Source organism: Arvicola amphibius, chromosome 5, assembly GCF_903992535.2.
Source record: "Arvicola amphibius chromosome 5, mArvAmp1.2, whole genome shotgun sequence".
In the NCBI taxonomy this organism is placed as follows: Eukaryota; Metazoa; Chordata; class Mammalia; order Rodentia; family Cricetidae; genus Arvicola; species Arvicola amphibius.
In genome coordinates this window covers 44,353,073-44,375,779 of record NC_052051.1, presented here as the reverse complement: position 1 = coordinate 44,375,779, position 22,707 = coordinate 44,353,073, and the positions used below count along the sequence as shown (strand labels likewise).

General features: G+C 44.6%; 1 pseudogene; it reads right to left on the bottom strand.

Moving 5' to 3' along the window:
• Positions 1-19,819: 19,819 nt before the first annotated feature.
• On the bottom strand, positions 19,820-20,671 carry LOC119814904 (annotated as a pseudogene).
• Between the last annotated feature and the right edge of the window lie 2,036 nt (positions 20,672-22,707).

Sequence of the window (22,707 nt, the reverse complement as noted above, 5' to 3'; positions counted from 1 at the left end):
CAAACTGTGGGTAGGGATCCATACTGAATGTGGGGGTCATGTAAAAATTGGCAGCAGTAACAGGTTTCTTAATGTGCAACTGCAGAAAATTCATTCAAAAGCAAACACATAACGAATCTATAATATTTCTGGCATCCCTAACCCATGCTGTACCGTGATCAGCTGGGCACTTGGGAGGCAGAGACAGGGGGAATCTCTGTGAGTTCAAGGCCAGCCTGGTCTACAGATCAAGTTCTAGGACAGCCAGGGCTAGACAAAGAAATCCTGTCTTGAAACACACAAACAAAAACAGCAAAACCCAGTGATGTTAAAGAAGATTGTATTTTGCTTTATGATTTCAGAGGATAATAGTCCAACATAGCCGGGCAATGGTGGCACATGCCTTTAATCCCAGCACTCGGGAGGCAGAGGCAGGTGGATCTCTGTGAGTTCGAGGCCAACCTGGTCTACAGAGCAAGTTCCAGGACAGGCTCCAAAGCTACAGAGAAACCCTGTCTCGAAAAACAACAACAACAACAACAAAATACAAACAAAAAAGAGTCCATCATAGCCAGAAATCATAGCAGCAAGCAGCAGGCCTTGTAGCTGGAGCAGGGGGCTGAAAGCTCTCATCCCTCACTGTAAGTGTGAAGAAGACAGAACTCTTTAAACTCGGAAAACCCACCCCAGTGACACACTTCCTTCAGCAAGGCCAGTTTCCTAAGCTTCCCAAATAGTGCCACCAACTGGGGCCAAGTGTTCCTGTGCCAGAGACTAAGGGGGAAACCCATCTCTTCAAATCACCTCCAGAAGAAAGACTTAACTGTTGCTCGACCACCTTTCACTCAGTTCTACTGAGTTTGGCTTGCTCAGTTCCAAAGGTGTCTAAGGCTTAATTCCATGAAAATGAGGCTGTTCTTACTTTTTCCTTGGGTCTTAGCTTTCTTGGAGTTTCTAAGTCAAGTCTGTCTGTCCCTGTTTTCCAGCTTCTGACACATATTTTGCAACTGTCCCTTTGTTTCCTCTGTCCTCTTGAATTCATGTTCCCACCCCACTCCTGATCCCACTGCCGTAGTTTTGTAGAATCAAGGATGGACAAAAAGAAATAGATATATGGACTAATTTTATAATCTTAGCCTGGGATAGTGTGGAGAGGACAAGACTCCAGTACTGTTTGGAAGCCATATACTCCCTGAATTTCTCTTCTTGTGAGATCCTTGGGATGACAAGCGGGCAAGTAAGGAATACCTTGTATTAGAGTCAAAGACCTGAGATGAAAGTTGTGTCTTCCTGCAGAGGATGATGTTCCCTTACAGATTCTTCTCTCAGCCATTGCATGAGCCAACTTTTGAAAACATAGAAGGCTACCTTTCAATTTCAATTATGTAAGATGGAAGAGCAAATAGCCAGCTCCGATGGAAAGCCTCCCAGAGGGTGTTGCACCAGCTGGAAAGCAGGTCTGACAGCTGTCTGCTTTCTTCTCCTTTTTCCCTTCCCCTTGCTTTGGAATGAGCTGGTGGTGACTGGGAGCTATGTTGGTAGATTGGACAGGCTTAAATGGAAGAAGAAAACTACCGAGGTCCCTTTTCCTAGAGTAAGCTGTGGGCAAGAGCAGCATCCCACTCCATTTCCTCTTTTGAAGGAAGAAAAGGCCCTGGCAGCTGAATGGAAAATTCAGGGGAGGAAGAAATCGTGGTGATAGTTGTGGTCTAAGGATGTTGGTCTAAGCACCATAGCCAATAGGTAGAGGAACAGAGCTGGACAGCCTGCTTGGCTTCCAGAGATCAAACTTTTAAGTTCCCTGATGATTGGTGGACAATCTCACCAAACAAATTTCAGTAAAATACAAATACAAGTTATAAGGGTGTGTACCTGCAAGTTATAAAGGTGTGAGGACAGGTGCACGCTATTAAATTTCTCTCTCATGCTGTCTTTCATAATCTTAAAAATACTTGTCATTGTGCAAAAACATCTGTCACAGTCATTCTGACATAAATATGTTAAAACTTATATTTTCACAACTCCCCCCCCAAATTCTTGTGAGTTCCAGGGAGCCTAATTGAAGAATCCACAGATAACACCCCTCTCAATTCTCTGATCCTAAAATTTTTTTTTCCTAAACTTAACTTTGTCTTCTGTCCTGCCAATACCTTAAACAGGTGTAAAAGACACCAGACATTTCCATCCACAAACACTGGACAAGAGCAAAGAGACTGGCTACCCCAGGATATGACCAGCACCCAGCTTTCTCAAGTTCCCCCACCCAGACGATGCCCACAAATAAGCAGGAAGCAGTCTTCAGAATCCGTCGCCCCAATTCCTTTAACCTGTTGTGCCTAACCTCCTGCCTTTTTATTATAAAAAAGAGATGGGAATGTCATGGTCTGTCCTGTTCCTTTAAGAGACAAGCACCGCCTACTCCCTCCCCTTCCACTGAGGCAAGCAGATCTTCCTTCCGCTTCCAGCCTGCGCCCCTTTCCCTTTCCTTTTCCATTTCTCTCCTGAAGAGTAGAGGTAGCTTCTCTTCTCCTCTTCTCTCTCTCTCTCTCTCTCTCTCTCTCTCTCTCTCTCTCTCTCTGTGCCTCTCTCTCTTCTCCCCCTTCTTCCTCCCTCTCCCCTTTCCGCTTTCCTTCCATAGCCCACTAAATAAATATCTAACTTCACTCTGCATGGTGTGCCTATTTGTCTGTCTCACCTGCCATGTGGCTCCCTGCCTGGGACCAGCTGCCTTTGTGGCCCACTGTGGTCTGTGGCCCACTGCCCACTGCCACCACTCAGAGAACGGCGCCGTTTTATTTAAACCATAACAATGTGCTCTCTCTCATCTGTAGTTCTTAGCTCCAAATTTTCAGACGAAAGTATACAACATGGAGAACTGCAGAAACTAAGAAGGTAAAAAGGGACTATGAGGTTTGGAGAAGAGGGCAATAACAAGATACAGGTGATATGAATTGGGAAACAGAAAGATGGGGAGGGGTTTCTCTCTTATTGTTTTGCTTTGGAGGCAAGGTTTTTCTGTCTAGCCCTGGCTATCCTAGAACTCACTCTGTAAAACAGGCTGGCCTTAAACTCATAGAGATTCACTTGCCTCTGCTTCCCTAGTGCTATGATTAAAGGTGTGCACCACTACCACTGCCTGGCCGGGGAGAGGTTTCTAACTGGGAGAGGGGGACAATAAAGAAGGAGAGGGAGGGAGGAGGGACACATAACACTGATGACACTTGATAGTCTCAAGGAAATATTGTATATTTTATTACTTAAAATAATACTATATATATTTTTACACACATACACACACTACATGAAGTTAAGTCACTTGGACTAGTACTGTTCACCACAAGTAAAGAGACATTGCTCACCAAAATCCCCAGTACCAAGTGTGAGAAGCCTCTGTTCAAGTTGTTTTTCAGGGTAGCTCAAGTGACTCCCAAAACAATATAAGCTATTACTGTTGTCATTTGATTTCTCTCCAAAGTTGAAAGTCCCTATTGCTGAAGACAGAACACACAGGGCTCAGAAGATTCCTGCTAGTTCTAACCTGAAAGCTTCCTTCCTGTGGTCTAGCTTTCATAGTACCAGAAAATACTATGTAAGCTGCCAAGGGAGGGAAACTACCAAGCTGCTATGGCAAGCTATCCATCCCTAAAGATGCAACAGCGGCAGTCGTATCTTGGAAGTAACCAACAGCTAATTGGACTTAAGGCCCACTCAATAGGAGGGAAGCTATGTTTAGTACTAGAAACCTAGCTAACTGCTCAGGGCTAGTGAGGGCATGGATCTTAGAAGATCCCATTACTATCTCTTTACTAGACAAGCATAATTTCTATGTCCATATTCTCTCTCTTTTTTTCAAAACAGGGTTTCTCTTTATAGCCCTGGCTGTCCTGAAACTCATTCTGTAGACCAGGATGGCCTGCCCCACTTCCTGAGTGCTGGGATTAAGGGTGTGTGCCGCCACCACCACCCCATGTCCAAATTCCTACAAATTCCTTTTGCAAATTAGTTGCAAAGGTCTACAAATCACATACCAGGTAATCCCAGCAAAGGCCTCACTTCTAGGAATCAATTATCTTTATTACTTGCTTTTATTGCTTCTGTGAAAAAAATGAGAATAATATAACAGATGAACAATTTATCTTGGCTCACAGTTGAAGAGGACACAGTCTGTCATGGCAGGGAAGGCATGGTGGTGGAAGTGTAAGACAATGAACTAAACACATTGTGTCTACAGTCAGGGAGCAGAGAGAAATGAATGACAGTGCTGTTATGGTTTTGGTTCATGGCTCATTTAAGAGACAAGCCACACCCACTCCCTCCTCCATCCACTGAGGCAGGCTGATCTTCAGCTTCTGGCCTGAGCTCGCTGTCTTTTCCTTCTTCCTCTCGGAGAGGCAGCTCTGCTTCCCCCGTCTCTTCCTCCCTCCCTCCCTCCCTCCCTCCCTCCCCCCCCCTCTCTCTCCCCCCTTCTAAGCCCTTCCCCCTTCACAACCCCCTGAATGAGGAATATTCAACCTCACTCTGCAAGTTGTGTCTATCCATGTTTCTGTCTTCTGCCCGCCCGCCATGTGTCTCCCTGCCTGGGACCAGCCTCCCAGAGCCCACTGCCTGCTGCCACATGGCCCGCCACCACCGCTCGGGCCACCGCTATGGGACAGGCAACCATCTCTGCCTGGGACTGGCTGCTCCCAGGGCCCGCTGTCTGCTGCCACATGGCCCGCTACTACCATTTGGGACCCACAGCATTTCTGCTGCCTACTGCCGCCGGGGATCTTGCATCATTTTTTAAAGAACAAGTGCTTCGCTTCCTTTCCCCTTTCCACTTTTTATTCAGCCCAAGTCCCAGCCATGGAACAATGCTGGCCACATTCAGGGTGAATCTTTCTTTTTCAGTTGAATTTCTCTGGAAGCACCCTCACAAGCATGGTAGTGAACCTCCTGTGGAGGCCCAAAAAACGTGAGACTGTTTCTATGTTGATCAAAGGTCAGAGAGTTGGAACAGTCCTCTAGTTCCTTCAAGGTTATTGTGCTTCCCCCTCAAACAAAGATCCCACCAGATGTTGAGCAGAGAGTTCTGCTTGCTCAAGGTTATTGTCAACAGGTGTGGCTAATTGTCAGACCTTGTACTCTAGAGAAGTAGATCTACCTCAAACAAGAGTCTAAGGATCCAACTAAGTTCCTGTTCCCTTTATGGAGTTCACTTGGGATTCCACCCAGGGTGTGATTTTCCTACAGAATGTTTTGGTCTAGGGTGTGTGACTTGTTTTGTTCTAGCAACAGAATGTTTAACTATGAATGTAGCCCTCAACTGGTCTATCCATTTCCTTGTATCATGCAAATGTGGTCTTTTGTCTTACTACTACTTTTTGGGGTCAGGAATATTTTGAGCAGTTGGAAATTAAACCTGGGCAAATTTTCAGTACTCACTGGAATTCTCTCTCGATACTATCCTATATATTTCTCTGTTTTGTTATTTTCATTCATATCTTCATATTACTATATTTACTATATTTTTAAATCCCCCCGCCTTTACCCTGGCAAGAGGTATTTTTGTCTTGGCTGGTCCCCGACAGCCTCCTAATTCCAAATCCAATCAAGGCAAAAATGAAGTCGAACGATAACTGTGCCTTAGGTTACCCAGAAATGGGATGTCCCATGCAACTGAGTTACAGAGGGCAGGGGCTCGGGGACAGCTCACTTTCTTGCTCTTAGAAGTCATAAAGAAAGGAGACCATGGAGGGAGCCTTGGCTAAAATTTGGACTCAGCCTGATCCATAGGGAATTCTGAAATAGAAATTATATCAAAGTTGATCTCATCTTGGAATAAAAGGACTGATTTCTTATATACAGCTATTAATAGATCTTTGGCAACTGACTGCCAAGAAAGAGGTCACAAATTAGGGAAGGCAATTCCTGGTCAAAGACAACTCTGTAGAGAAAGGAGAAACAGCACATTGGCAACCAGACACACAGCAGCTGGGCATAGGTAGGACACCAATAGTATCTAGTATAAATTATTAGAGTACCATACATACAGAAGATAGAGGACAAGTAGCAATGATACATATTAAAATAAAGTAATAGGAAAAAATAATTTAGGAAACATCAAGACTTATTCTCAAGGATGAGATACTGTAACCACAAAACAAGAATAAGATGCTATCTTAAGACAGGAAATAAAAAGCAGCTTAAAAATAAACATACATTCATGCTCATAGTACCAGAAATGATAAAGTCAATAGAAGATGTGTAGGCAAAGTCTGAAGCAGTTCATAGAAAATAAATGCAAAACACATGCAGGAGGAATAGTCAAAAATAGTAGGACTTCCAGAATGGGAGGGAAGGTAATAAGGAGTAAGATAATTCAAGAAAAATTCATCAAAGTAGAAAACATAAATCACCAGGTGTTGAGACTTCGCTGTGTTCAGTAGATAAAACAGGCCCAACTAAGACATGAAAATTGTGAAATTTCAGAACTTGGCACAAAAAGGTTCCACAACCTTTAATGGAGAAAATTAAGTTATATACTGAATCTCAAGAATCAGAACAGCTCTAGACTTCTCTTCTCCAAACTGTTGCCAGAAGCAGAAGACTCAACTGGTGTTTCTCAATGTGGCCTGAGGAGTCCTATTCAGGGTCTTGGGGGACCTTGATTCACTTGTACCTCGATCCTTGGCACCTTCCACAGAAGAGATTTTCAGGACAAATCAAAGTAAAGCAAAGTGAATGACTCTACTGACTAAGCAAAAAGATGACACATCTGAAGGGAGTCCGTGTGAGCGAGCCTGTGAGTCCATGTGAAATGCAGATGTGCTCCGGGGACGATGCGTTTGGCACTTTGAAGCTTCTTCATTTGCAACTAATTTGAAATTTGTTAGGGAAAGTCGTGTACTCCTCTTATTCACAGAATTCTGCTCTTGAAGAGGAGCATTTTCAGGTACATTGAGTGACCTGCAGTCTGAGAGAGAAGGACTGGCAGAAGTAGAACACCACCAGGAAGGTATCTTACTTACGTCCAAGTCCCAAATGGTGGCACTTAAGGCATCATTCTTTAGCATTTTCTGACAATCTCATTTGTGATGTTTCTCACAGAAAGGAGTGCAGCTTTCTACAGGTTGTCTTGTCAATCACACATAAAAACAAAACAGTAACAAGAAGCCCCCCTGGTCTGTAGTGGTGACTGTGGTGACTCCATAGTTAAGACTGTTAGCTACTCTATTATGAGTGCTAGAGTCTGGATCTAAGCACCTACATCAGGTAGCTCACAAAATCCCAAGCGATCTGTTCCAAGGGGTCTGACATCCTTTTTTGGCCTCTGTATAATCTCTCTCTCTCTCTCTCTTTCTCTCCCCCTTTTCGCTTTCTTTCTCTCTCACACACACATACGCACACACACACACACACACAAATGCATACATGCATGCACACACATACATACACACATGCACTTTCTAGAAAAATCCTTTTAAAAAGAATTATACTGCAAAGGACTGGAAAACAATGTTAAAAAAGAAAAACTCCTGGATATTAGCTAGTGAGAAAAAGGAAAAGAAAATGTTAGAACCAGGAGAATTAGGGGGTGGGGAATGCTTTCCTTTCCCAAGTCCTTTCCATTTTCTAACTAGCTATTGTGCATCAGAACTATTTTTTAGCAATACCGGAAGTTAAAATATCGGAGTTATATCCTCGGAATTGTGAAGGGAAATTGTTTTAATCTGGAATTCTATACCTAGCTAAAACTACCAGTCAAGTATTGAATAGCATGAAGATACAAATACGTACCAACTCATGTTTCCTTTTCTAGAAGTAAGTGAAAGTTGTACTTGCCAAACCAAAAAAGAAAACCAGAAAAAGGCCCAGGATACAGGAATTGGGGGATCCAGCACAGAGGAGAGGTACAGGGAATTCCCATGAGGCTAACAGAGGGCCAACCCAGGAAGACTCAGACACTTGTTAAAGACTCTAATCACCAACACATTCTTAGAGGCACAGACCTTCAAACTTTGTCTAAAAGAAAGGGGGCCTAGTTCTTGTTGGAAAGAGTATTACTGAGGCTTGGCTTCCAGTTTTGACTCTGTCTTAAAGCTGATGTAGGACTTGCTTTCAAGATCACTTCCTTTCAGGACCGTCTCTGAAAATGCTCAGATGGGCCTAGTGAATTCGTGTGTCTTTAAGACTACCTGTTTATCTTTAAAATTTATTTTCTGTAGTGTTCAGTTATATGAGTTATGGTATGGTATTTCTGTCTAATTGGCTCCTAAACTTTTGCTTACATCTACCATATATTATTGCTTTTGCTGGCCTTGGAAATTTCTTTTTTCTTTTTTTTTTTTGTTGCAGTTTGTGTTTACTGCAGAGATGTAACTGGTTAAAATGCTAAGAACAATTGACTATTTCTGTGAGATAGAGGCCCAATGATTAACCCTAAATGGGAGAAAAACAATCATACATGTTTATTACCCCCTCCCAATCTCAATGAAATTGCAGAAAATTGAGGGGAGGGGGAAGGTATGTAAGAAGCAGAGGAAAGGTAAAATTACATCTTTCAGGTACGGCATGTACATTATCATCTTGAAGTCAGAGCAGTTTTGATAACCTGTATGAGACCTTTAGAAGACCAGGCATACTGACATGCCTTAGTAAAAGTGGCTGACATTATAGCCTCTCCATTAATCTTGTTCTCTCATAGATATACAGGGGTGTTGGGGTTTATTGGGTGGAAGGTTAACTGAAGTAGAGGGAAGATTACATCTATTCAGCCTTTGAGAGCCTGCCATTCATGTTAGGTGGGACTTTTCGATGGTGAAGCTATTTAGGGATTACCCACATTTCTCTAAGTAACTCCTCATCCTCAGTCCTGTACGTGTGCCCAGATAACTGGTTGGCTCACCAAGGTAGATGTGGGTGTAGTAATTTCTTTGGTTTTCCGTTGGTGTCTTATCTGGGTGAATGGAGATTTATTCACGTTTCCCAGGCAGTCATTGAAGAGCATGGGTGACTGCTCTGAGATGTAACCCCTCAAACCGTCTGTCTGCACCTGCATTCTTTTAAGTTTCGTTCACATTCTTTGAACTAATATTTTAATTTTGAGATAGATTCACATGAAGTTATCAGAGATAAACCAGCAATTCTGCATATTCCTCTCCCAATTTCTCCCAGTTGTGGTAGCATATAGCATGATATTGTTAGCCAGGAAACTGACGTTGCTACAATGCACAAATCTTATTTCACCATCTCCTGTGTGTGTATTTAGTTCTCTGTAGCTTAGCAATAGCGTAGGTCTACGTAATCACATGACAGTCGAGTTGCAGAATTGAGGGTGCATGTGCTGCTCTTTTACCATGATTCTTGTTTCTTTTCTTCCCACCTCCGTGTCTCAATGTCTTGTCAGTTATTTTGTAGGTTCTTAATGTGTATGTGTATAATTGTATCATGTCAAAGGGATCCTATGATTAAAACCACCTACTGTGTGACTGTGACTAGCTTTATATACTCAGGAAACTTTCCTGGAGATTTATCAATATTGTGGCATGAGTCAATAGTTTGTTTCTTTTTATTGCTGAGTTGTGTTCCGGTGTATGGATGACACATTTTTTTTGTTAATCATTCATTTACCTGTTCAAGGATATTTGGCTTGTTTCCAATTTGAACATTATAGTATGTTTACTATAAGAGGAATATTTGTATATAGGTTTTTATGTATTTATAATTTTTCTTGAGTAAATGCCCAGGGGTGCAATTACTGACTGACATGGAAATTTACATATTTAGCTTCATAAGAAATTGCCCAGTTATTTTCTAGAGCAACTGTCCCTTTCCCACAAGCAGCGTCTGAGTGATCTCATCTCTCTGACTTCTCATTTTATATCCTTTGGAAGTACCTTTTAGAGCTGTAGCAAAACACCATATCCAAGGCAACTCAGAGATGAGTGTGTTTATTGGAGACTTTACCATTTCAGAGGGTGAGTCCATGAACAACTTGGTGAGGAGCATGACAGCAGACAAGCAGGCATGGCTCTGGAGCAGTAGCTGAGAGCTTACATCAGATCCACAAGCAGGAGACGAGAGAGCTTACTGTTGGTGTAGGAGAGAGAGCTTACTGTTGGTGTAGGTGCCCTGGATATTCTTTCAGAGTACGCTTTCTGGGAACAGTTGGCCTCATCTGAACGTTCTGCTTTCCCCTTCACTCCTGTAGCCTATTTCAAAGGAATATAGAATCCTAGGTCAAAAGTTCACTTATCACTCAAAAATATGCTACTCCGCTCTGCTGGCTGTAGTATCTGCGGGAGAATCTGTTGTGATCCCAGTGAGTGGTTTCCCCCTTATAGGTGGTATATCATTTCTTTCTGTCTGCTTTACAAATGTTTACATTTTATTATCAGGTACTTGTCTGTGATGTCTCGGTGTCCATTATTTTGGATTCAGTAATTTTGGATATTGTTCAGCTTCTTGAATTTGCAGGCGTATGAGGTTTTTGTTATACGTGCCAAATTTGAGAAATTTAGCCCTTATTTATTTGAATGTTTTCTTCTTTTAAAAATTTTTAATTAGCCAGGTGGTGGTGGCATGTGCCTTTAATCCTAGCACTTGGGAGGCAGAGGCAGGTGGAACTCTATGAGTTCAAGGCTAACCTAGTCTACAGAGCTAATTCCAGGACAGTTAGGGCTACACAGAGAAACCCTGTCTCAGGAAGAAAAAAAAGAAAGAAAGAAAAAGAAAATGTAATTGTATCCTTTCTCCTTTCCTCCCTTTGTTATGTTCTCGTGCACACTGCAGTTCTGTCCTCCCTCCCCCCCTTCCTCCTGTCTCCTAAATACACAAACACAACACATTTATTATCACATATCCTTCTACGGTTCTTTCGCCTCCCTCTCTGGTGAGTGTGTGAGGGCACGCTATGGTGTGGAAAGAGTTTTTCCCAAATGCTCACAGTTAAAGGCTTGTTTGCCAGTCTGTAGAACCTGTAAGAGGTAGGTCTAGTAATCCACACCGTTAATCTTAGGTAGAGTCAGGTAGATCTTTGTGAGTTCAAGCCCAGTCTGATCTTCAAATCAGGTTCCAGGCCAGCCAGGACTGTAGAGTGAGATTCTTTAAAAAAAAAGGAAGTGGATGTAGTGGGAGGAAGTTAGGTCTCCTTAAAGGGGACATTAGGACCCTGGATGCTTCCTGTCTCTCTCTCTTTTCTGGGTGCCGTGAAGTAAGTAGCCTTCTTCTCTCACATGCCCTGCCAGAATATATTGTGTCATCACAGCCCCACGCCCCCAAACAAGGCCAAGTAACCAGTGACTGAAGCCACCAAACTGGCAAATGAAAACAAACATTCTCAACATAAATTGAGTATCTTGGGTATCTCATTGAACTAATGGAAAACCCACTAATACATGGGTATAAACCTGGTACAAGATGAACTTCTCCTCAAGATCCTTAATCTCACCATGCTACCGAGTTCCATAAGAATGCCATGGGACCTGGTCTACAAGAGCTAGCTCCAGGACAGGCTCTAAAGCTGCAGAGAAACCCTGTCTCGAAAAACCAAAAAAAAAAAAAAAAAAAAAAAAAAAAAAAGAATGCCATGGGAGATAGCATTTCTGCGGCTTCTAGAGATTTGGATGAGGACATCTGAGGGGACCATTGTTCTTTTTGCCTCAGTGCCCTTGACAAAGAAAGGGTTTCTGGGTTCCAGTGACGAGGAAGGAGGATGGTGGCGTAAGGGGCTAGGATACAGAATGGAGAAATACATAGAGAAGAAATATGCATAATTCATTGGCTATTCAGTGTGTCGGCATGTGGATGAGGAGATCGCAGGTCTAGAAGGAAGAGGTGGTAGACATGAGACGCTGTAACTACTTCCTATCGCTGTATAGAGACTCCATGACAAGGCAGTTTATAGAAGTGTTTCATGGGGGCTGTTCACAGCCCAGAGGGTGAGTCCATGACCATCATGGTAGGGAGTGTGGCAGCAGGAGGGCATGGCACTGAAGTAGCTGAGAGCTTACATCTGATCCATAGGCACAGGCAGAGAGGAGAGAGAGAGCTAACTAGGGCAAGGTATGGGTTTCTGAAACCCCCAGTGACACCCCTCCTCCAAGAAAGCCACACCTCCTAATCTTTCTCAAACAGTTCCACCAGTGGGGTTTGGGGATGGGAGAGGACGATGTTGGCTAAGAATTCAAATATATGAACCTCCAGGAGCCTTCTCATCTCAAACCATTTGAGGGTGGAGCCTGGGAAGAATATAAGGTTCAGATAGCATGGCCCTACTGCTGAAGAAGTGGCCCCAGAAGGAGAGATGGAGGCGCAGGTGTCATCCACAAGACTTTGTTTTTAGACAGGGTTTCATATATCCCAGGCTGGCCTTGAAGCAGGACCTGAACTTCTGATCCTTCTGTTTTCATCTCCCCAGTACTAGGATCTCAGGGCTCTTTCATGGCCCCCAGTGTGTGTGACATTAGAAACTGAACTTGTGAGTGCAAAGCAAACACTCCTGTTGACTGAGCTACATTCCCAGCCCATGCAGAGAGAAGTCTCAAAGGCTGCCAAGAATGTGTACATGAAGTCAAAGAGAGAAAGAGGAATTTGACCCAGACTAGAGAGTGGGCAGTGCCTGTCTAGTGTGTGATCATTGCAGAAAGAGAGGACTGACCAGGCTCTCTGAGTAAAGAGGGAAGGTAAGAAGAAGGAGGTTTGTCCTGGACAATGTGACCCTGGCTTCACACTTGACACTGAGTACAAGTGCATGGTTTATGATAATGGATGTTGTCATTTAGAAATCACTGGGAAGAAGCCGGGCGGTGGTGGCGCACGCCTATAATCCCAGCACTCGGGAGGCAGAGGCAGGCGGATCTCTGAGTTCGAGGCCAGCCTGGTCAACAAGAGCTAGTTCCAGGACAGGCTCTAGAAACTACAGGGAAACCCTGTCTCGAAAAACCAAAAAAAAAAAAAAAAAAAAAAAAAAAAAAAAAAAAAGAAATCGCTGGGAAGAGATGTCACATCACATCATGCGACAGGGCTCACATGGAGTTTTTTTTTTAATTGAGGGAAAGGGAATGGGAAAAAGGGGTGAGGGGAGAGAGAGAGAGAGAGAGAGAGAGAGAGAGAGAGAGAGAGAGAGAGAGAGACAGAATATGAATGTATGAATATATTTGGGTGTGAGTGTGGATGTCAGAGGACAACTTTTAAAGTTGATTCTCTCTTTCCCCCATGGCTTCTGGAGGCCAGATTCAGGTCATCAGGCTTGTGTGGCAAGCTCTTTCTCCACTGAGCCATCTCACTGGTTCCCTTTTTGTGTCTTATTAAAAAAAATACTGTGTATAGCCGGGCGGTGGTGGTGCACGCCTTTAATCCCAGCACTCGGGAGGCAGAGGCAGGCGGATCTCTGTGAGTTCGAGACCAGCCTGGTCTACAAGAGCTAGTTCCAGGACAGGCTCCAAAGCCGCAGAGAAACCCTGTCTCGAAAAACCAAAAAAAAAAAAAAATACTGTGTAAAACTGGACGGTGATGATGCACACCTTTAATCCCAGCATTTGGGAGGTAGGGTAGGTGGATCTCTGAGTTCAAGGCCAGCCTGGTCTATAGAGTGAGTCCAGGACAGCCAGGGCTACATAGAGAAACCCCTGTCTCAAAAAACAAACAAGACAAAACAAAACGTCGTATGCATAAGTGAGATTCTCAGAGCCGGGTGGTGGTAGTGCACGCCTTTAATCCCAGCACTTGGAGGCAGAGGCAGGTGGATCTCTGTGAATTCGAGGCCAGCCTGGTCTACAGAGCTAGTTCCAGGACAGGCTCCAAAGCTACAGAGAAACCCTGTTTCAAAAAACCAAAAAATAAATAAATAAATGAGATTCTCAGATTAATTTGTTCAATAAATACTGAGTTGATAGCATACATTGGATAGTGTTCTTTGCAATGGAGATGCATTTAGCAAATAAAATGTGTGACTACAGATGGGAATTAGACAAGAGGAAAATAGACAAAGCTAAGAAGGACCAAGTGGGTGGGTGGATGCTGGAAGCAGAGAAAGTTTTCCCAGCAGGGGAGGATGCAAGCCTTTCAATATTCTTTTCACTTACAGAGAGACATTGGCCTTGCTCCCACCCTCTAGCAAGCCTTCTCTGTGGAAAGCTTTGAGGTGAAATCTTTCTCAGAGTCCATCCCTCTTTCCTTTCTTCCTTGTCTTCCCTCCAAATCTCTCTTTGCACATAAGTTTAGTTGGGTCAAGGTTAGAGAGGATGGGGACTATGGCTTCTTTACGTTGCCTTCATGTTTTCTTTCTACCCTTTGGACCCAATAAAAAATAACAAAGATGAACAAAGACCTATTGTACGTCTGGACTCACAGATGGAGCAGAGACTGACTCACTGGGGACTGAGGGCAAACCACTAATAAAGGAGTGTTTGGGAGCATTAGCAACCAATACACACAGCAGTTGGACCAGGGCTGGACCAGCTTGAAGGGTTTGTATGAGGCATTGACATCATTCAGTATAACAAGAATGTCAACTAGAAGATTAATTCCATACCCTTCTTGTAACTTTACACACCTTCCTAGTTAGTCACACACTCTGCCTTTAAATCCCATACCCAGATGCAAGCTGATATAAAACTCTGTAGCAGATTTAAGGATACAGTTTGACGGTGGAAAGCTCATCTAGTATGTGCAAAGATCTGGGTTGGATTCCCAGCACCTTAAAGACAAAGATAAAAGTTTCGGAAAGCCATGGCATCATACAGAGTGAAAGAAATGCATGTCCTATTACCCAGCAATTCGACTTTGAGACATATGCCCTACAGAAACTTGATCTATAAGAGGAGAAAAGTACACAAATGTTCATTGTAGCCATTTATGACAGTGAACGCTGACATGTCCATCCTGCAGGAACTTGGATGCACTCACAGAATGGAGCGCATCAGGTAAAAGAATCCAGGTTGTACTATCAGACACATCTGCCTTAGCTTGGCATCCCTTGCTGTGGTAAACACCATAACCACAAGCACCTTCGGGAGGAAAGGGGTTGTTTCATTTTACAGCTTGTAGTCCATCATGAAGGAAGTCAGGGCAGGGATCCGGAGGCAGCAACTGAAGCAGAGGCCATGGAAGAACGATGCTTATGGACTTATCAATCACGTCTTGTTTAGTCTCCTTTCTTGTACCATCCAGGACCACCCACCCAGGGATGGCACCATCCACAGTGCTCCCCCATTTATCATTGATGGAGAAAAATGCCTTACAGGTTGTTTTCTCAGATTACTCAAGCTTGTGTCAAGTTGACAAAAAAATTGACCAGCACAACATCTAAAGCATGCTGGAGAAGAATATATACACACACATACACACAATACATATATACACACAATATATACAATACATATATATGTGTATATATAAAATTTGTCATATGTATAGAGATTTTAAGTATTCAGTATAAATAGTATTTAGATATTTATATATGAATCTATGTACACATATATTCACACCCATATGTAGGAAATACATTGCATTAGTTACTTGCCCTGTGGCTATGCTAAAATACCCTGATAGGGCTGGAGACATGGCTCAGAGGTTAAGAGCATTGTCTGCTCTTCCAAAGGTCCTGAGTTCAATTCCCAGCAACCACATGGTGGCTCACAACCATCTGTAATGGGTCTGGTGCCCTCTTCTGACCTGCAGGCACACACACAGACAGAATATTGTATACATAATAAATAAATAAATATTTTTTTAAAAAAATACCCTGATAAAAGTAATTTAAGGGAGATAATAGTTTGAATGAGAATGGTCCCTATTGGCTCATATATTTGAACACTTGGTCCCCAGTTGGTGAAACTGCTTGGGAAGGATTAGGAAGAGTAGACTCAGAGTAACTTTGACCTTGGCCTTAGGGTCAACAAGGGTATGGAAAAGGGGTTATGGATAAGGAAATCTGCTGAGGCCAGGTAAAGTGGCAGGGAAGGCCTGTAGAGGCCATTGCATGAAGCAGTGAAGGTAAAGCCAGTGTTGATTTAGAGACCCTAATACGTTGGAGATGGCAGAGTCGTGGGATGCCTGCCAAGGACAGTTGCAGACAGGGTGTGGAGCCAGGCCAAGAGAGAGAAGTGTGTGCGTTACAATCAGATAAACTGGAAGGGAGGAGTCATCTAAGTTCTTTGCCATCAGACATGATCTTTGCCCTGTTGGGTTTTGTTCTTGTTTTGGTCCAGTGTTTCTTCATTGTGTCCCTGCTCCTCCCTTTTGGAATGGTAATATATGTTCTGTGCCATTGTGTGTGATTTGCTTTTTGTTTTTGCTTTTGCTTTTACATGGGGTTAGTCTCAAAAGAGACTTTGGACTTTGAGACAATGTTGAGACTGTGGTAGACTATGTGGACTTCTGAAATTGGAACGAATGTATTTTGCATTATGTTTTGGTTACAAGACTTTGTAGAACCGTGGAGTGAAATGTGGTGTTTTGAATGAGAATGTTTCCCACAGGCTCATATATTTAAATGTTTGGTTCCCAGTTGGTGGAACTATTTGGGAAGGGTTAGAAGGTGTGCTTTGTTGGAGGAGATGTGTCACTGGGGGTGCGCTTGAGGTTTAAAAGCCCACACCAGGCGTAGTATCTGTCCCTCTCTGCCTGCTGCCCGGGTATCAGGATGTAGAGCTCTCAGCTACTTCTCCAGCACCATGCCTGTCTGCTTCCTGCCATGATGAAAATAGACTAACCCTCTAAAACTCTAAGCAAGTCCCCAGTTAGATGCTTTCTTTTAAGAGTTGCCTAATTCGAGGTTGGAGAGATATCTTGCTCAGCAGTTAAGAGCGATGGCTGCCTTCCAGAGGACCTGGGTTCAATTCAAGATATCCACATGCCAGCTCACAACTGTCTGTAATTCCAGTTCCAGTTCCATGTGTCTGTATATCATACAGACATACATGCAGACAAAACACCAATCACAAAAGTTGGGTGCACGCCTTTAATCCCAGCACTTGGGAGGCTGAGGCAGGTGGATCTCTGTGAGTTCCAAGGCCAGCCTAGTCTGCAGAGGCAGTTCCAGGACAACCAAGACTGTGACACAGAGAAACCCTGTCTCAAAAAACCAAAACAAACACAAACAAACAAAAAAGTTGCCTTGTTCATGGTGTCACTTCCCAGAAATAGAGCAGTAACTAAGACAAGGGAGAAAGCATCTATTTTGGTTCAGAATTCAAGAATATAGTCCATTATAACACAGAATATAGATTATCATTCCAAAAGAGAGGAATGGGGACACACTGAAGAAATATTGGACCAAATACAGGGAGTCATGGAAGCAGGAGGTTGGGGGGTGGCAGCTCGTCATGATTGTCACAGTCAAGAAGAAGAAAGTGATGGGTGCTGGTTCTCACCAGCTTTCTCCTTTTTATGCTGCCCAGAAGGACCCCCAGCTCAGGAAATGATGCTACTCCATTTAGGGTGGGTCTTCTGTCAATTAATCTAATTCAGATAGTTCTCTATAGATACATCATGAGGCTTGTCTCCTAGGTGATTCTGAATCCTATAGAGTCGACTACTCAACTATCGCATACATACAACAAGCAGTAAGCACTGAGAATGCTAGCTCTTCATGCAAGAGCCATGTAGAACACTGTAGTTGCAGCCTGGTTGCACCTTAGTTCCATCCCTTGCCATTTTCAGAATCTTGAAACTCTACTTTGCCTCTGCAGGCCAGAGGTTTCTGATGTCAAATGTGAAATAGCAACATGTCAGTCAGTGATTGCTACCCTAATGCTGTGTAACAAACAACCCCTAGGCTCTGTGGCTTCTAACCTATAAGTCTTTGGCTTTCATTCCAAAGCCCACAGGTTAACTATGGCTCTGTTGGGCTGGGCTCCAGGCTGTGGGTTTGGTTTATGTCTCCTCCATGTGTCTACCTGCAGCTATGAAGAGCATATTCTTTTTATGGTGGAGGTCATACATATTAGCGTGGCAAGTAGAAACATGATACTCTTAAGAGCTGAGCTCTGAAGGGGCACATTGCTCCCACCCACATCCATGGGTAGAGCACATCGTTGGGGCTAGGGGAGTGTCCTCCCCAACCATGAAGTGGGATAAGAGCAGGAGAAGAAAGAACCTTGAGAAAATCCAAAATTTGTAGTGCTGACCTGGGAATATTGGAGAGGTTCCGTGAATGAATGTACGTTGGGGCTAGAAGCAGATCCTCGTATACAGCAAGTTCTATATTCTTGTTGTTCAGGAGTACAATGAGCTCTGAGAGAAAGAGAGATTTAGCTTATGTGTTAAACTTACCCTTTCCCCTGAAAAGTCATAAAAAGAAAAAGAAGGAAGCTATTTCTTTTCAGGAGATGGCTTTTTGCAATAGGTAGGAGCTGGGTTGTCTCCGAGGCAGAGTGGGATGTTGGGAAAAAGCAGATACAAAGTCTTGGGAGCAGATGGAGCCACTGTGGGAGAAAAACTGGGGGTGTGACTCAGTGTCAGAACATTTTTCTAGCATGTAGAAAGCCTGGGGTTGAAGTTACATCATTGAAAAGAGGGGAAAGAAGGGGCTGGAAAAGAGAGAGAGGAGAGACAGAGAGAGAGGGGGGAGGGAGGAAGGGAGAGGGAGAGAGAGAGGGAGGGAGGGAGGGAGGGGAGAGAGAGAGGGGGGAGAGAGAGAGGGAGGGAGGGGAGAGAGAGAGAGGGAGAGAGAGAGGGGAGAGAGAGAGAGAGAGAGAGGGAGGGAGGGAGGGGCGAGAGAGAGAGAGGGAGGGGAGAGAGTGGGGGGGGAGAGAGGGAGGGCGGGAGGGGTGACAGGGAGAGAGGGGAGAGAGAGAGACAGGAGAGAGAGAGGGAGAGAGAGAGGGGAGAGAGAGAGAGAGAGAGAGAGAGAGAGAGAGAGAGAGAGAGAGAGAGAGAGACTGTAGCCTTGGCCCAAGATGCCAAGTACAATGGAAGAGTCTTGTAGGCCCCAGTGTGGCATCACTCACCTTTGTCTTCCCAGTACCAAGGCTGCCACAGAATAAAGGTTCCTAAGGGGCACAGTGGGGGGGGGGGGGGAAGAAAGAAACAGTAATGTGGACAGGGGTCTGAAAGAATTAGAGAAAAATGAAGAATACTTACCCTAATAGCCAGTGAGATCGTTAAAGAGGTGCACTGGTCACAGTGGATACAGTCTCACCATAGACTGGGTGACAGCCTTGCTAGCAGTTCGGATCAGGCGTCCTAGGACAGAGGGGACAGAGCTGCTGTTTTCTGCGAGTTTTGTTTCAGCCCAGTTTCCTAGCAGTGAAGGCGAATAGGGCTGTCCTTCTGACTTGTCTCTATCCCATCCCTTTCTTTCTTTTCCCTGTGAGCTGCAGAATGTGCAGAGGCCAACACGGGGTGGCTAGGGCTCTCTAGGATTAGGAGGGAGGGTGGAGCCTCTCTTTGGCTTGAAAAGCTTGCCTGAGCCAACGGCCCAGAAGATAGACTCTCTTATAAAGGGTGCAATTAGAGCTGGGGTGATGGCTCAGTCAGTAAAGGGCCCAGATACGATGCCAGGTGTGTGGGAGTAAGCCTTACACTGGGGAGGCAGAAGCAAGCAGGGTTCTGTGAGTTCGAAGCCAGCCTGACCTACGTAGTAAGACCCTGTCTGAAAAACAAATGTAAGACCTAAATTTAGGTCCCATCACCCATGTGAAAAGCTAGGCATGAGGCACACTAATGTTCCCAGCACTGGTGAGGAAGTGACAAGGGACCCCCTGGAGCCAGCTGGCCAGCCACTCTAGTCTACTCTTGAGCTCCAGGGCCTGACCAGAGAGACATTTTCAACACAGTCAAGGTGGATAACTCCTGAGGATGGCGCTAACGTGCAGACATGTGCACAGGTGCACACGCCCAATTTTTTTTTTTTTGAAGTTTTGTAATTATATTTATGTACAGAAAACTCAGCAGTACATTTAACCCAGTTTAGTGGCGAGTTCTTTGGCCTTTGCCTTTTCCAGCTTGGCAATTCGAGCCACAGATTTAGGACCCAGGACGTTGCCTCCCCAGTGGCGGCGGATCTCATCATATCTGTCGTTGTAGTTGGTCCTAATAGCTTCCACCAGCTTGGCCAGAGCACCCTTGTCTTCCGAGTTAACTTGTGTGAAGGCAACAGTGGTGCACGTCTTCCTATGGACCAACCGCCCCAGCCTGGCCTTTCCCTTGATGATGCAGTAGGGGACACCCATCTTCCGACACAGGGCGGGCAGGAAGACCACCAACTCAATGGGGTCTACGTCGTGGGCAATCACCACCAGCTGAGCCTTCTTGTTCTCTACCAAAGTGGTGACTGTATTGATGCCTGCTCGAAGGACAGGTGGTCTCTTAGTTGGCACATCCCCTTTGCCAGCAGCTTTCTTCTCAGAACGGGCCAGCAGCCTCTGCTTCTTCTCCTGCTTGGTCTCTGGCCTGTACTTGTGGGCAAGTTTAAGCAACTGGGTAGCTGTTTGCCGGTCCAGGGCCTGGGTGAACTGGTTAATGGCAGGAGGAACTTTGAGCCCTTATAGAGGATGGCCCTCTGCCACTGCAGCCTGATGTAGCGGGGCCATTTGAAGAAGCGTGTGAGATCTCTCTTGGGCTGGATGTCCTGCCCAATGCCAAAGTTCTTAGGCCTCTTCTCAAACAAAGGATTCACCACCTTCTTCGCCTCCTGCTTCTTCACGATGGCGGGGGCCGGGGCCACCTTCTTCCCCTTGGCCTTCTTTCCCTTGGGCATCTTGCCGGGCTGGAGGAGAGAGAAAGAAAGAAAAAAAAAAAAACACACGCCCAAATTTTAAAAGCATTGTGAAACGATGGGCAGAAATTTCACAGGTCTCATTTTGATATCGTCAGGTTGTTGGATATCTGGCCCTTAAGAAGCCTCAGAGACTGGCTTCTGACTCACAGCGTGAAACTTGAGGTGAGTCACCTGGGATGGAACTCCAAGGAGGAGCCTGTAGCTGTCTGACTATGTAGTCTCAGGTTGGGGTACTCTCTGGGGTTCATTTGTTATGGAAGTCAGTGTTTGCTCTCAGGCTTGGCCTCACCACTTGCCCACCCTGTGACCTGGACTGGCTACTGGCCCTCCCTAAGCCTTCGTGTCCTTCTAAGGGCAGAGGTAGTGGTTTAGGGGGATTTGTTTGAAGATGACTGACTGTCCAACAGTTCCTCCTTCTCCCCGCCTCTCCCAGAAGAACAATGTGCGGATGTGGTCACCAACTTCCAGAGTGAAATCATCAGTTTTCCCTCAGGAATGTCTTACTTGCACCCTGGCAGACGACAGGGCTACACATTGCATCACAACTTGAGTTTCTCAGGGCTGAGAAGAAGCACGAGGCTGCCAGTCACAGACATTTACCTTCACTTCTGGAGGCTCAAAGCCATTATGATGGTGTTGGTGGGTGCTGCTCTCTCCCGGGCTCTGAGAGGGCATCCATCCTAGGCCTCTTTCTGAGATTCCACTGCCACCAGAAATCCCCAGCAGGGCTTAGCTTGCAGCATATCACACCACCCTCTGCCCCTGCTGTCCTGTACAGGGCATTTCCCCAGGTGACTCTTCCTAGGCTTTTTGTGTGTATATGCACCCGAGTTTCCCTGTTAGAGGGAAATGGGTCATATTGGATTAGCAGCCACCACAACAGCTACTCTTAACTTGATGTGATTGCAACTGTAATATTTCCTTGGGAGACATAATTTATGCCACGATGACTCAATAAATCCACTTTTAGGATTATAACAACATCAAAAAAATTCTTGGTTCCCACAAAATATGTATCAGAACTTTTCCAGTAGCTTCATTTTTTATAGTCACAAACTGAACACAAGCCAAAGATTTATCAACAATCCATTTTCAGCTGGATTTTATTCACACAGACTAGCACTCAGCAAAAAAAAAAAAAAAAAAAAAAAAGACAACTGCTTATATGAGTCACAACATGAACAAATGCACCCTGTAATTCCACTTGTGTGAAGTTCAAGAAGAGTTGAGCTGATTGGATGAGGTCCACTGGAGATATATTAGTAAATTTGATGACGATGATGATGATGATGTGTGTGTAATAAAATACTCGACATAAACAACTTAAGAGGAGGAAAGGTACATTTTGGCTCACAGTTTCTGACACCCAGTCTGTGGTCGCTTGACTCCCCTGCTTCTGGGAATCAATGAGGCAGCAGCAGATCAGGATGTGGGGAAGTGAACTCTCAGGTCACCGCAGACAGGAAGCAGAGAATGGAGGGGAAAGGTTAGGGACAGGATGCAGGCATGCCCGCAATGATCCCCTTTCTCCAGCTCTGCCCTTCCCCCCAGGCCTCTCACCTCTTCCTAATAGTGCCAGTAAATTATGGACCCATCCATAGACCAATGCATCCTACGGTTCAAATAACCTCTCGGTGAATACATCCAACAGTTGGAGAGAAAGGTATTTTTGTTTGTTTTATTTTTTGTTTTTCAAAACAGGGTTTCTTGGTGTAGCCCTGGCTGTCCTGCAGCTAGCACTGGCCTCCAACTCACAGAGATCTGCCTGCCTCTGCCTCTGAGGGCTGGGATTAAAGGCAGGCGCTCGGCTAGAAATCAAGTTCTTAGCATACGAGCATTTGGCCGAGGCAGGGCATTTTATGTGCAAAGCTATAAAGGAAGACAATCTGCTTTACTCAAAGCAACTTAAATATTAATCTTTAAAAAAAATTCTCACAGCACCATCCAGACTGCTGTTTGGTCAAATATCTGGGCACTGTGACCCAGTTAAGGGGACACATAAAATTAACATAACTGAAACG